This window comes from Callorhinus ursinus, unplaced genomic scaffold (assembly GCF_003265705.2).
Source record: "Callorhinus ursinus isolate GAN/ISIS: 27379988/994484 unplaced genomic scaffold, GSC_fseal_2.0 scaffold26, whole genome shotgun sequence".
Taxonomy (NCBI): Eukaryota; Metazoa; Chordata; class Mammalia; order Carnivora; family Otariidae; genus Callorhinus; species Callorhinus ursinus.
Window position 1 is genome coordinate 1,730,970 of NW_027397088.1, and position 12,272 is coordinate 1,743,241.

General features: G+C 38.9%; 1 pseudogene; it reads right to left on the reverse strand.

Annotated features, from left to right (window-relative positions):
• Positions 1 to 10,673: 10,673 nt before the first annotated feature.
• Positions 10,674 to 12,048, reverse strand: LOC112838288 (elongation factor 1-alpha 1 pseudogene; annotated as a pseudogene).
• Between the last annotated feature and the right edge of the window lie 224 nt (positions 12,049 to 12,272).

Consider the following 12,272-nt stretch of genomic DNA (forward strand, 5'->3'; position numbering starts at 1 on the left):
GGCCAGACTTATCAAAAAGAAAAGAGAAATGACCCAAATCAACAAAATCGTGAATGAAAGAGGAGAGATCACAACCAACACCAAAGAAATACAAACAATTCTAAGAACATATTATGAGCAACTCTATGCCAGCAAATTAGATAACCTGGAAGAAATGGAAGCATTCCTAGAGATGTATCAACTACCAAAACTGAACCAGGAAGAAATAGAAAGCCTGAACAGCCCTATAACCACTAAGGAAATTGAAGGTGTCATCAAAAATCTCCCAACAAAGAAAAGCCCAGGGCCAGATGGCTTCCCTGCAGAATTCTACCAAACATTTAAAGAAGAATTAATGCCTATTCTCCTGAAAGTGTTCCAAAAAATAGAAATGGAAGGAAAACTTCCAAACTCATTTTATGAGGCCAGCATTACCTTGATCCCAAAACCAGACAAAGACCCCAAGAAAGGAGAATTACAGACCAATATCCTTGATGAATATGGATGCAAAAATTCTCACCAATATACTAGCCAATAGGATCCAACAGTACATTAAAAAGATTATTCACCACGACCAAATGGGATTTATCCCTGGGCTGCAAGGTTGGTTCAACATCTGCAAATCAATCAACGTGATACAATACATGAACAAAAGAAAGAACAAGAGTCATATGATCCTCTCAATAGATGCAGGAAAAACATTTGACAAAGTATAGCATCCTTCCTTGTTCAAAACTCTCCAGAGCATAGGGATAGAGGGTACATACCTCAATATCATAAAAGCCATCTATGAAAAACCTACAGCGAATATCATTCTCAATGGGGAAAAGCTGAGAGCTTTCCCCCTAAGGTCAGGAACGCGGCAGGGATGTCCACTATCACCACTGCTATTCAACATAGTACTAGAAGTCCTAGCCACAGCAGTCAGACAACAAAAAGAAATCAAAGGCATCCAAATCGGCAAAGAGGAAGTCAAACTCTCACTCTTTGCATATGATATGATACTGTATGTGGAAAACCCAACAGACTCCACCCCACAACTGCAAGAACTCATATAGGAATTCAGTAAAGTGGCAGGATATAAAATCAATGCACAGAAATCAGTGGCATTCCTATACAGCATCAACAAGACAGAAGAGAGACAAATCAAGGAGTCGATCCCATTTACAATTGCACCCAAAACCATAAGATACTTAGGAATAAATTTAACCAAAGAGGCAAAGGATCTGTACTCAGACAACTATAAAATACTCATGAAAGAAATTGAAGAAGACACAAAGGAATGGAAAAAAAGTTCCATTGCTCATGGATTGGAAGAACAAACATGTGAAGATGTCAATGCTACCTAGAGCAATCTACACATTCAATGCAATCCGCATCAAAAGACTATCCACTTTTTTCAAAGAAATGGAACAAATAATCCTAAAATTTGTATGGAGCCAGAAGAGATCCCGAATAGCCAGAGGAATGTTGAAAAGAAAAGCAAAGCTGGCGGCATCACAATTCCTGACTTCCAGCTCTATTACAAAACTGTGATCATCAAGACAGTATGGTCTTGGCACATAAATAGACACATCGATCAATGGAACAGAAAAGAGAGCCCAGAATTGGACCCTCAACTCTATGGTCAACTAATCTTCAACAAAGCAGGAAAGAATGTCCAATAGAAAAAAGACAGTTTCTTCAACAAATGTGTTGGGAAAATTGGACAGCCCCATGCAGAAGAATGAAACTGGACCATTTCCTTACACCACAGACAAAAATAGACTCCAAATGATTGAAAGACCTAAATGTGAGACAGGAGTCCATCCAAATCCTCAAGGAGAACATAGGCAGCAACCTCTTAGACCTCAGCCGCAGCAACTTCTTCCTAGAAACATCGCCAATGGCAAGGGAAGTAAGGGCAAAAATGAACTATTGGGATTTCATCAAGATAAAAAGCTTTTGCACAGCAAAAGAAACAGTCCACAAAACCAAAGACTACTGACAGAATGGGAGAAAATATTTGCAAATGACATATCAGATAAAGGGCTAGTATCCAAAATCTATAATGAACTTATCAAACTCAACACCCAAAGAACAAATATTCCAATCAAGAAATGGGCAGAAGACATGAACAGACATTTTTCCAAGGAAGACATCCAAATGGCCAACAGACACATGAAAAAGTGCTCAACATCACTCGGCATCATGGAAATCCAAATCAAAACCTCAATGAGATACCACCTCACACCCGTCAGAATGGCTAAAATTAACAAGTCCGGAAACGACAGGTGTTGACGGGAATGCGGAGAAAGGGGAACCCTCCTACACTGTTGGCGGGAATGCAAGCTGGTGCAACCATTCTGGAAAACAGTATGGAGGTTCCTCAAACAGTTGAAAATAGAGCTACCATACGATCCAGCAATTGCACTACTGGGTATTTACCACAAATATACAAATGTAGGGATCCGAAGGGGTACGTGCACCCCGATGTTTATAGCAGCAATGTCCACAATAGCCAAACTGTGGAAAGAGCCATGATGTCCATCGACAGATGAATGGATAAAGATGATGTGGTGTATATACACAATGGAATATTATGCAGCCATCAAAAGGAATGAGATCTTGCCATTTGCAATGACGTGGATGGAACTGGAGGGTGTTATGCTGAGTGAAATAAGTCAATCATAGAAAGACATGTGTCATACGATCTCACTGATATGAGGAATTCTTAATCTCAGGAAACAAACTGAGGGTTGCTGGAGTGTTGGGGGTTGGGAGGGATGGGGTTGCTGGGTGATAGACATTGTGGAGGGTATGTGTTATGGTGAGTGGTGTGAATTGTGCAAGACTGTTGAATCACATATCTGTACTTCTGAAACAAATAATGCAATATATGTTAAGAAAAAAAAATGTAGAAGATAGCAGGAGGTGAAGAATGAAGGGGAGTAAGTCAGAGGGAGACCCGAACTATGAGAGATGGCGTACTCTGAAGAACAAACTGAGGGTTCTGGAGGGGAGGGGTGTGGGGTTTGGGTTGGCCTGGTGATGGGTATTAAAGAGGGCACGTTCTGCATGGAGCGCTGGCTGTTATGCACAAACAGTGAATCATGGAACACTACATCAAAAACTAATGATGTAATGTATGGTGATTAACATAACAATAAAAAATTTCTTAAAAGAAAAAAGAAACCAGAAATATGGTAGAGCAGATCAAAGAAACTAGAAGCTGGTTATTTGAAAGAATTAATAAGATCAATAAACCACTGGCCAGACTTATCCAAGAGAAGAAAGAGGACCCAAATTAATAAAATTATGAATGAAAGTGGAGAGATCACAGCTAACACCAAGGAAATAGAAGCAATTATTAGAAATTATTATCAACAACTATATGCCAATAAATTAAGCAACATGGAAGAAATGGATGCCTTCCTAGAAACTTATATACTACCAAGACTGAAACAGGAAGAAATTGACAACTTGAATAGGCCAATAACCAGTAACGACATTGAGGGAGTGATCAAAAACCTCCCAAAATCAAGAGTCCAGGGCCTGATGGAGTCCCTGAAGAATTCTACCAAACATTCAGACATAATACCTATTCTCCTGATGCTGTTTCATAAAATAGAAACAGAAGGAAAGCTTCCAGACTGAGCCTATGAGGCCAGAATTACCTTAATCCCCAAACCAGTGAAACACCCCCAAAAAAGGAGAATTTCAGACCAATAACCCTGATGAATATGGATTCCAAAATCCTCAAAAAATCCTAGCTAATAGGAACCAACAATGCATTAGAAGGTCACCCACCACGACCAAGTGGGATTTATCCCCAGGAATGTAAGCAAGGGTCGTTTAACATTTGCAAATCAATCAGTGTGATAGAACACATTAATAAGAGGAGAGAGAAGAACCATATGGTCCTCTCAATTGATGCAGAGAAAGCATTTGACAAAATACAGCATCCTTTCCAGATTAAAACTCTTCAGAGTGTAGGGATAGAGGGACCATTCCTCAAGTTCATAAAATCCACCTATGAAAAAGCTACAGCGAATATCATCCTCAATGGGGAAAAGATGAGGGCCTTTCCCTTAGGACCAGGAACACATCAAGGATGCCCACTGTCACCACTATTGTTCAACATAATACAAGAAGTCCTAGCAACAGCAATCAGACAACAAAAAGAAATAAAAGGTGTTCAAATTGTCAAAGAAGTCAAACTCTCTTTTCACAGATGACATGATACTTTATGTGGAAAACCCAAAAGCCTCCACCCCCAAATTACTAGAACTCATACAGCAATTCAGTAATGTGGCAGGACACAAAATCAATGCGCAGAAATCAATTGCTTTCTTATACACTAACAATGTAACTGTAGAAAGAGAAATTAGAGAAACAATTCCATTTACAATAGCACCGAAATCCATAAGATACCTCGGAATAAACAACCAAAGAGGTATAAGATCTATACTCTAGGAACTCATGAAAGAAATTGAAGAAGACACAAAAAGATGGAAAAATATTCCATGCTCATGGATCGGAAGAATAAACATGTTAAAATGTCTATGCTTCCCAGAGCAATCTATACCTTCAATGCCATTCTGATCAAAATTCCAATGACATTTTTCAAAGTTCTGGAACAAGCAATCCTAAAATTTGTCTGGACTCAGAAAAGACCCCGAATTGCCAAGGAAATGTTGAAAAAGAAAAACAAAGCTGGGGGCATCATGTTGCCCGATTTTAAGCTGTATTACTAAGCTGTGATCACCAAGCCTGCATGGTACTGGCACATAAACAGACATATAGACCAGTGGAACAGAATAGAGAGCCCAGATATGGACCCTCAACTCTATGGTCAAATAATCCTCGACAATGCAGGAAAAAATATGCAATGGAAAAAAGTCTCTTCAATAAATGGTGCTGGGAAAATTGGACAGCTATATACAGAAAATGAAATTCGACCATTCTCTAACACCATACACAAAGATAAGCTCAAAATGGATGAAAGACCCCAATGTGAGACAGGAATCGATCAAAATCCTAGAGGAGAACATAGGGAGTAACCTCTTCGACATCAGCCACAGCAACTTATTTTAAGACACATCTCCAAAGGCAAGTGAAACAAAAGCAAAAATGAACTTTGGGACTTCATCAAGATAAAACCTTCTGCACAACAAAGCAAACAGTCAACAGAACAGAGAGGCAACCCACAGAATGGGAGAAGATATTTGTAAATGACACTACAGATAAAGGGCTGATATCCAAGATCTATAAAGAACTTCTCAAACTCAATACCCAAAAAACAAATAATCCAGTCAAAAAATGGGCAGAAGACATGAACAGACACTTCTCCAAAGAAGACATACAAATGACTAACAGACACATGAAAAAATGTTCATCATCATTAGCCATCAGGGAAATTCAAATCAAAACTACATTGAGATACCACCTTACACCAGTTAGAATGGCAAAAATTGACAAGGCAAGAAACAACAAATGTTGGAGAGGTTGTGGAGAATGGAGAACCCTCTTACACTGTTGGTGGGAATGCAAGTTGGTACAGCCGCTATGGAAAACAGTGTGGAGGTGCATCAGAAAATTAAAAATAGAACTACCCTATGACCCAGCAATTGCACTCCTGGGTAGATGTAGTGAAACTAAGGGCCATATGCACCCCAATCTTCATAGCAGCAATGTCCGCAATAGCCAAAGTGTGGAAAGAGCCGAGATGCCCTTCAACAGATGAATGGATAATGAAGCTGTGGTCCATATATACAATGGAATATTACTCAGCCATCAGAAAGGATGAATACCCAACTTTTACCTCAACATGGATGGGACTGAGGAGATTATGCTAAGTGAAATAAGTCAAGCAGAGAAAGTCAATTATCATATGGTTTCACTTATTTGTGGAACATAAGGAATAGCATGGAGGACATTAGGAGAAGGAAGGGGAAAATGAAGGGGAAGGAAATCGGATGGAGAGATGAACCATGAGAGACTATGGACTCTGAGAAACAAACTGAGGGTGTTAGAGGGGAGAGGGGTGGGGGATGAGTTAGCCTGGTGATGGGTATTAAGGAGGGCAAGTACTGCATGGAACACTGGGTGTTATATGAAAACAATGAAACGTGGGTCCCTACATCAAAAACTAATGATGTATTGTATGGTGACTAACATAACATAATAAAATTAAAGTAAAAAACCAAACAAACAGAAAAACAAAACAAAAAACAAAATACACCAAGATGGGATTAAATGTGCAAGAATTTTATATATCTCTGTGTGAGAGAGAATGGACAGGGAATGGAGGAAGGCTGGGAAAATCATCAGATTTCAAAGCAAATCTGTGCTGGAGTGATGGAGGGAGGCAGCGAGGCAAGGTGGGATGGATGGAAGCACCCAAGACTGCTATTCAGCCAGTCTGTCAGAGAGTCAGTCTTTAAGCAAGTCAGAGAATCCCATTTCTTCCAGGGTTGGCCTTGGGATTCCTGCTCCCCTGAGTCATTAGCTGGGAATAGCCAGGGAGAGGCATGGCCATGGCACAAACATGGTGATAGATTTTAGAGGGCAGATGCTCTGACCCTCATTCAATTATTCCTCTATGGTTTAAGATCTGTGGTTCTTATGGTCACCATAGTTCACCACAGATACTGTGTGGGTCCACTACCCCCCACAGTTGGGAGCAGTGCCTCCATGGTTCCTGTGGGGCTTTCTCCAGATGGGAAATTCAGAATAGGGAGGTGATTAGGATGAACTATATTCCCCTTTACCATTATGAACATTGACTTGGGTGCAGAACTGGAGCTTATCCTCCTGCTACTCCACTATCTGTTCTAAATATCCCACATGTTGAGATATCACCTAAGCAGATCATGTGGGCTTATCTGATGGGATGACCTAAAACTTCATTCGTGAAGAGTCCAAAACTTGATAAGCATATTCTCCTGCTTCCAGGGTTCCTGGGAGTGTCTATTCCCACTTACAAAGGACCAAACCCCACATGGGCCCTTGGGCGTTCCTCTATGCCCCAACCATGTAAAACAGCCCCAGCTTCTCCCTCTGATAAAGGGCCAATTTCCCTGCCAGTATGGTAACACCTTTCTCTGCCTGCTGGTTCCTGAACACAAGGATTCCAGAGTGTCCTGTGATCATTATAACTTTTATTCAATAGGACCCTTGTTATATCATCTAGCAAAAGTCTACTCTCTACAAGGCCTGGAACCTCCAACTCTCCTAAGATAGATGAAAAGTACAACAGCCCCTGGAAGTCGTTGAGGGTGATATTAAGTGGGAGCATGCTTAATTTCACCTCTTGATTTCCAGGCCCAAGTATCCTTCCTACAGGGGATACAACACCCCTGAGGGTGACTGATTTAATAAGTATTCTGTATCCTGAAGGATAGAAGCCCAGCCTTTCTGAGAGTTTGCTCTCATCTAGTGCTTCAGTTCAGCCTTCAGAAGGCTATGCCAGTATTCTACAAGACCAACTTACATCCAGTGTATCATGTATCTCCTTAATCCCCATCACCTATTTAACTCATCCTCTCACAGTCCTCCCCTCTGATAACCATCAGTTTGTTCTCTATAGTTAAAAGTCTGTTTCTTGATTTATCTCTCTCTCTTTTTTCCCTTTTGCTCATTGGTTTTGTTTCTTATATTCCACACAGGAATGAAATCCTATGGTATTGGTCTTTCTCTGAATGGCTTATTTCACTTAGCTTTATACTTTCTAGCTCCATCCATGTCATTGCAAATGGCAAGATTTCATTCTTTTTTTATGGCTGAATACTATTCCTGCGTGTGTGTGTGTGTGTGTGTGTGTGTGTGTGTAGATCACTTCTTTTTTATCCATTTATCAATTGATGGACACTTAGGCTACTTCCCTATCTTGGTGATTCTAAATATTGCTATTATAAACAAACATCAGGTACATTACCCCTTTGAATTAGTGTTTTTATATTCTCGGACTAAATACCTAGTAGTGCAATTGCTGAATCATAGTGTAGTTCTATTTTTAACTTTTGAGGAACCTCCATACTCTTTTCCAGAGTGGCTGCACCAGTATGCATTCCCACTAACAGTACAAGAGGATTTTTTTTCTCCATATCCTTGCCAACACCTATTGTTTCTTGTGTTTTTGATTTTAGCCATTCTGACAGGTATGGGGTGATATCTCATTGTAGTTTTGATTTGCATTTCCATGATGGTTGCATTTGTGTTTGCATTTTGATTTGCATTTCCCTGCACTTCCCTGATGAGAAGATGATCAACATCCTCTCAAACATCTGTTGGCGATCTGTATGTCTTCTTTGGAGAAATGTCTGTTCATATCTTCTGACCATTTTTAAATTGGATTATTGGGGTTTTTTTGGATATTGAGTTTTATAAGTTCTTTATATATTTTGGCTACTAACCCTTTATTGGGTATGTCATTTGCAAATATCTTCTCCCATTCCATAAGTTGCCATTTAGTTTTGTTGATTATTTCCTTTGCTGTGCAGAAGCTTTTTATTTTAGTGAAGTTTCAACAGTTTATTTTTGTTTTTATTTCCTTTCCTGAGGAGAAATATCCAGAAGGAAGTTGCTATGGCTGATGTCAAAGAACCTACTGCCTGTGTTCTCCTGTATCATGTTTATGGTTTCAGGTCTCACATCTAGGTCTTTAATCCATTTTGAATTTATTTTCATGTATGGTGTAAGAAAGTGGTGCATTTTCATTCTTTTGCATGTTGCTGTCCAGTTTTCCTAACACCATTGTTGAAGAGACTGTCTTTTTCCCATTAGGTATTCTTTCCTGCTTTGTTGAAGACTAATTGACCATATAGTTGTGGGTTTATTTCTGCGTTTTCTATTCTGTCCTATTGATCTGTGTTTATTTTTGTACCAGTACCATACTGTTTTGATCACTACAGCTTTGTAATGGAACTTGAAGTCTAGAATTGTGATGCCTCCATCTTTTCTTTTCTTTTTCAAGATTGGTTTGGCTATTCAGGGTCTTTGTGGTTCCATACAGATTTTAGGATTGTTTGTTTTAGCTCTCTAAAAAATGCTGGTGATATTTTGATAGAGATTGCACTGAATGTGTAGATTGCTTTGGGCAGTATAGACATTTTAACAATATTTGTTCTTTCCATCCATGAGCATGAAATGTCTTTCCATTTCTCTGTGTCATCTTCAACTTCTTTCATCAGCGTTTTATGGATTTTGGAGTAAAGGTCCTTCACCACTTTGGTTAGGTTCATTCTTAGGTATCTTATTATTTTGGGTGTAATTATAAATGGGATTGATTCTTTAATTTCTCCTTCTGCATTATTGGTGTAGAGAAATGCAACAGATTTCTGTACACTGATTTTGTATCCTGTGACTTTACTGAATTTTTTTTATCAGTTCTAGAAGTTTTTTGGTGGAGTCTTTATGATTTTCTATATATAGTATCATGTCATCTGCAAATAGTGAAAATTTTATTTCTTTCTTAAAACTTGGATGCCTTTTATTTCTTTTTATTGTCTGACTGCTATAGCTAGGACTTCCAGACTATTTTGAATAAAAGTGGTGAGAATGAACATACATGTCTTGTTCATGACTGTAGAGGAAAAGCCCTCTCCCCACCCACCCCCGCCATTGAGGATGATATTAGCTATGGATTTTTCACAAGTGGCCATTATTATGTTGCCGTGTATTCCCTCTAAACTTATTTTGTTGAGGGTTTTTTATCATGAATGAATGTTTTACTTTGTCAAATGCTTTTTCTGCATCTATTGAAAAAATCATATCGTTCTTATCCTTTCTTTTATTAATGTGGTGTATCATGTTGATTGATTTTTGAATGTTGAACCACTTTTGCAGCCCAGGAATGAATCCCATTTGATTGTGGTGAATGATTTCTTTAATGTATGGTTGGATTTGTTTTGCTAGTATTTTGTTGAGAATTTTTGCTTCCAAGTTCATTAAAGACATTGGCCTGTAGTTCTCCTTTTTAGTGGAGTGTATCTGGTTTTGGTATCAGGGTAATGATGGCCTCATAGAATGAATTTGGAAGTTTTCCTTCCTTTTCTATTTTTTGGAATAGTTTGAGAAGAATAGGTATTAACTCTTTTTTAAATGTTTGGTAGAATCTCCTGTGAAGCTATCTGGCCCTGGACTTCTGTTTTTGGGGGAATTTTTTGATTGCTGATTCTATTTCTTTACTGGTTATTGGTCTGTTCAAGTTTTCTATTTCTCTCAGCTTTAGTTTTGGTAGTTTATATGTTTCTAGACATTTATCTATTTCTTCTAGGTTCTCCAATTTGTTGGCATATAGTTTTGCATTATATTCTCTTGTAATTGTATTTCTGTGGTGTTCGTTGTTATTTCTCCTCTATCATTTGTGATTTTATTTTTTGAGTCCTTTCTCTTTTCTTCTTGATAAGTCTGGTTAGAAATTTATCAATTTTTTCTCACTAAGCTTTGGTTTTAATGGGTCTCAAGATTCTGTGTCAGATTTTTGGTCAAGTTGTTTCCATTAAAAAGTGCTGATTTTAAAAATTAATAAACTGCCACACATACAAGAAAAATGGTTCACAAAATATTCTCCTTTCCTTTTGAATGTTTTACATTTTATCATTAACCAGTCTTTTATTATTAAACTTAAATGGCCAATTGAGACAAAATAGTTCTGACAGTGTTCTTCCACTGCTGATTAAGAATGAGGTGGCAGGTGTTGGTGATAATATTCATTTAGCCTTCTCACCTTTTTGGGCAGACTTAGAGACCTTGCCAGCTCCAACTGCCTCCTTGTCCATGGCTTTGATGACATGCACACAAATTGTCTCTCATGTCATGAACAGCAAAATGGCTTAGAGGAGGTTAGTCAAAGAAGCTCTCAACACACATAGGTTTGCCAGGAACCATATCAGCAATGGCAGCATCATCAGATTTCAAGAACTTGGGGCCATCTTCCAGCTTTTTTCCATAATGATGATCAATCTTCTCCTTCAGCTCAGCAAACTTGCAAGAAATATAAGCTGTGTGACAAGCCAGGACAGGTGCATATCCAGCACTGATTTGGCCTGGATGGTTCAGAATAATCACCTGAGCCATGAATCCAGCTGCTTCAGTTGGTGGGTCACTTTTGCTGTCACCAGCCACATTGCTATAATGTACATCTTTGACAGACATGTTATTGACATCAAAGCCCACATTGTCCCCAGGAAAAGCCTCACTCAATGCCTCCTGGTGCATTTGAACAGATTTTACTTCAGGTGTTAACATTGGAACAAAGGTAACCACCATGCTGCGTTTAAGAACACCAGTCTCCACTTGGCCCAGAGGGACAGTACCAGTACAACTACTTTTGTAGACGTCCTGGAGGAGCAGACGCAAAAGCTTATCAGTTGGATGAGCTGGTGACAGAATGCAATCCAGAGCTTCAAGCAGTGTGGTTCCACTGACATTGTCATCTTTATAGATGACTTTCCATCCCTTGAACCAAGGCATATGTGCACTTGACTTCAGCATGTTGTTACCATTCCAACCAGAAATTGGCACAAATGCTACTGTGTCAGGGTTGTAGCCAATTTTCTTATGTAGGTGCTGATTTCCTTAACGGTTTCTCATATCTCTTCAGGCTGTAGGGTGGCTCAGAGGATTCCATTTGTTAACACCAACAATTATTTTTTTCACACCCAGTGTGTAAGCCAGAAAGGTATGTTCAAGGCTGCCCATTGTTGGAGATACTTGCTTCAAATTTACCAACACCAGCGCAACAATCAGCACAGAACAGTCAGCCTGAGATGTGCCTGTAATCATGTTTTTGATGAAGTCTCTGTATCCTGGGGCATCAGTAATGGTCACATACTTGCTAGTCTCAAATTTCCACAGGGAGATATCAATGTTGATTCCACGTTCATGTTCAGCTTTCAGTTTATCAAAGACTCAGGCATACTTGAAGGAGCCTTTTCCCATATTAGCAGCTTCCTTCTAAAATTTTTCAATAGTTCTTTTGTTGATCTTACTACATTTGTAGATCAGATGACCAGTAGTAATAGATTTTCCTGAATCTATGTGTCCAATGATGACAATGTTAATATGAGTCTTTACCTTTCCCATTTTGGTTTAGGTTTAGCAATGGTTTTCAAGACACCTGTGTTCTGGCAGCAAACCTACTGCAAAAAAGAGAGTTTTACCAATTATATTATTTTTTTTCAAAGAACTAGCTCCTGGTTTTATTGATATGTTCTGTTTTTTTATTTTCCGTATCATTCATTTCTGCTCTAATCTTTATTATTTCCTTCCTTCTGCTGCCTTTAGGCTTTGTTTGTTGTTCTTTTTCT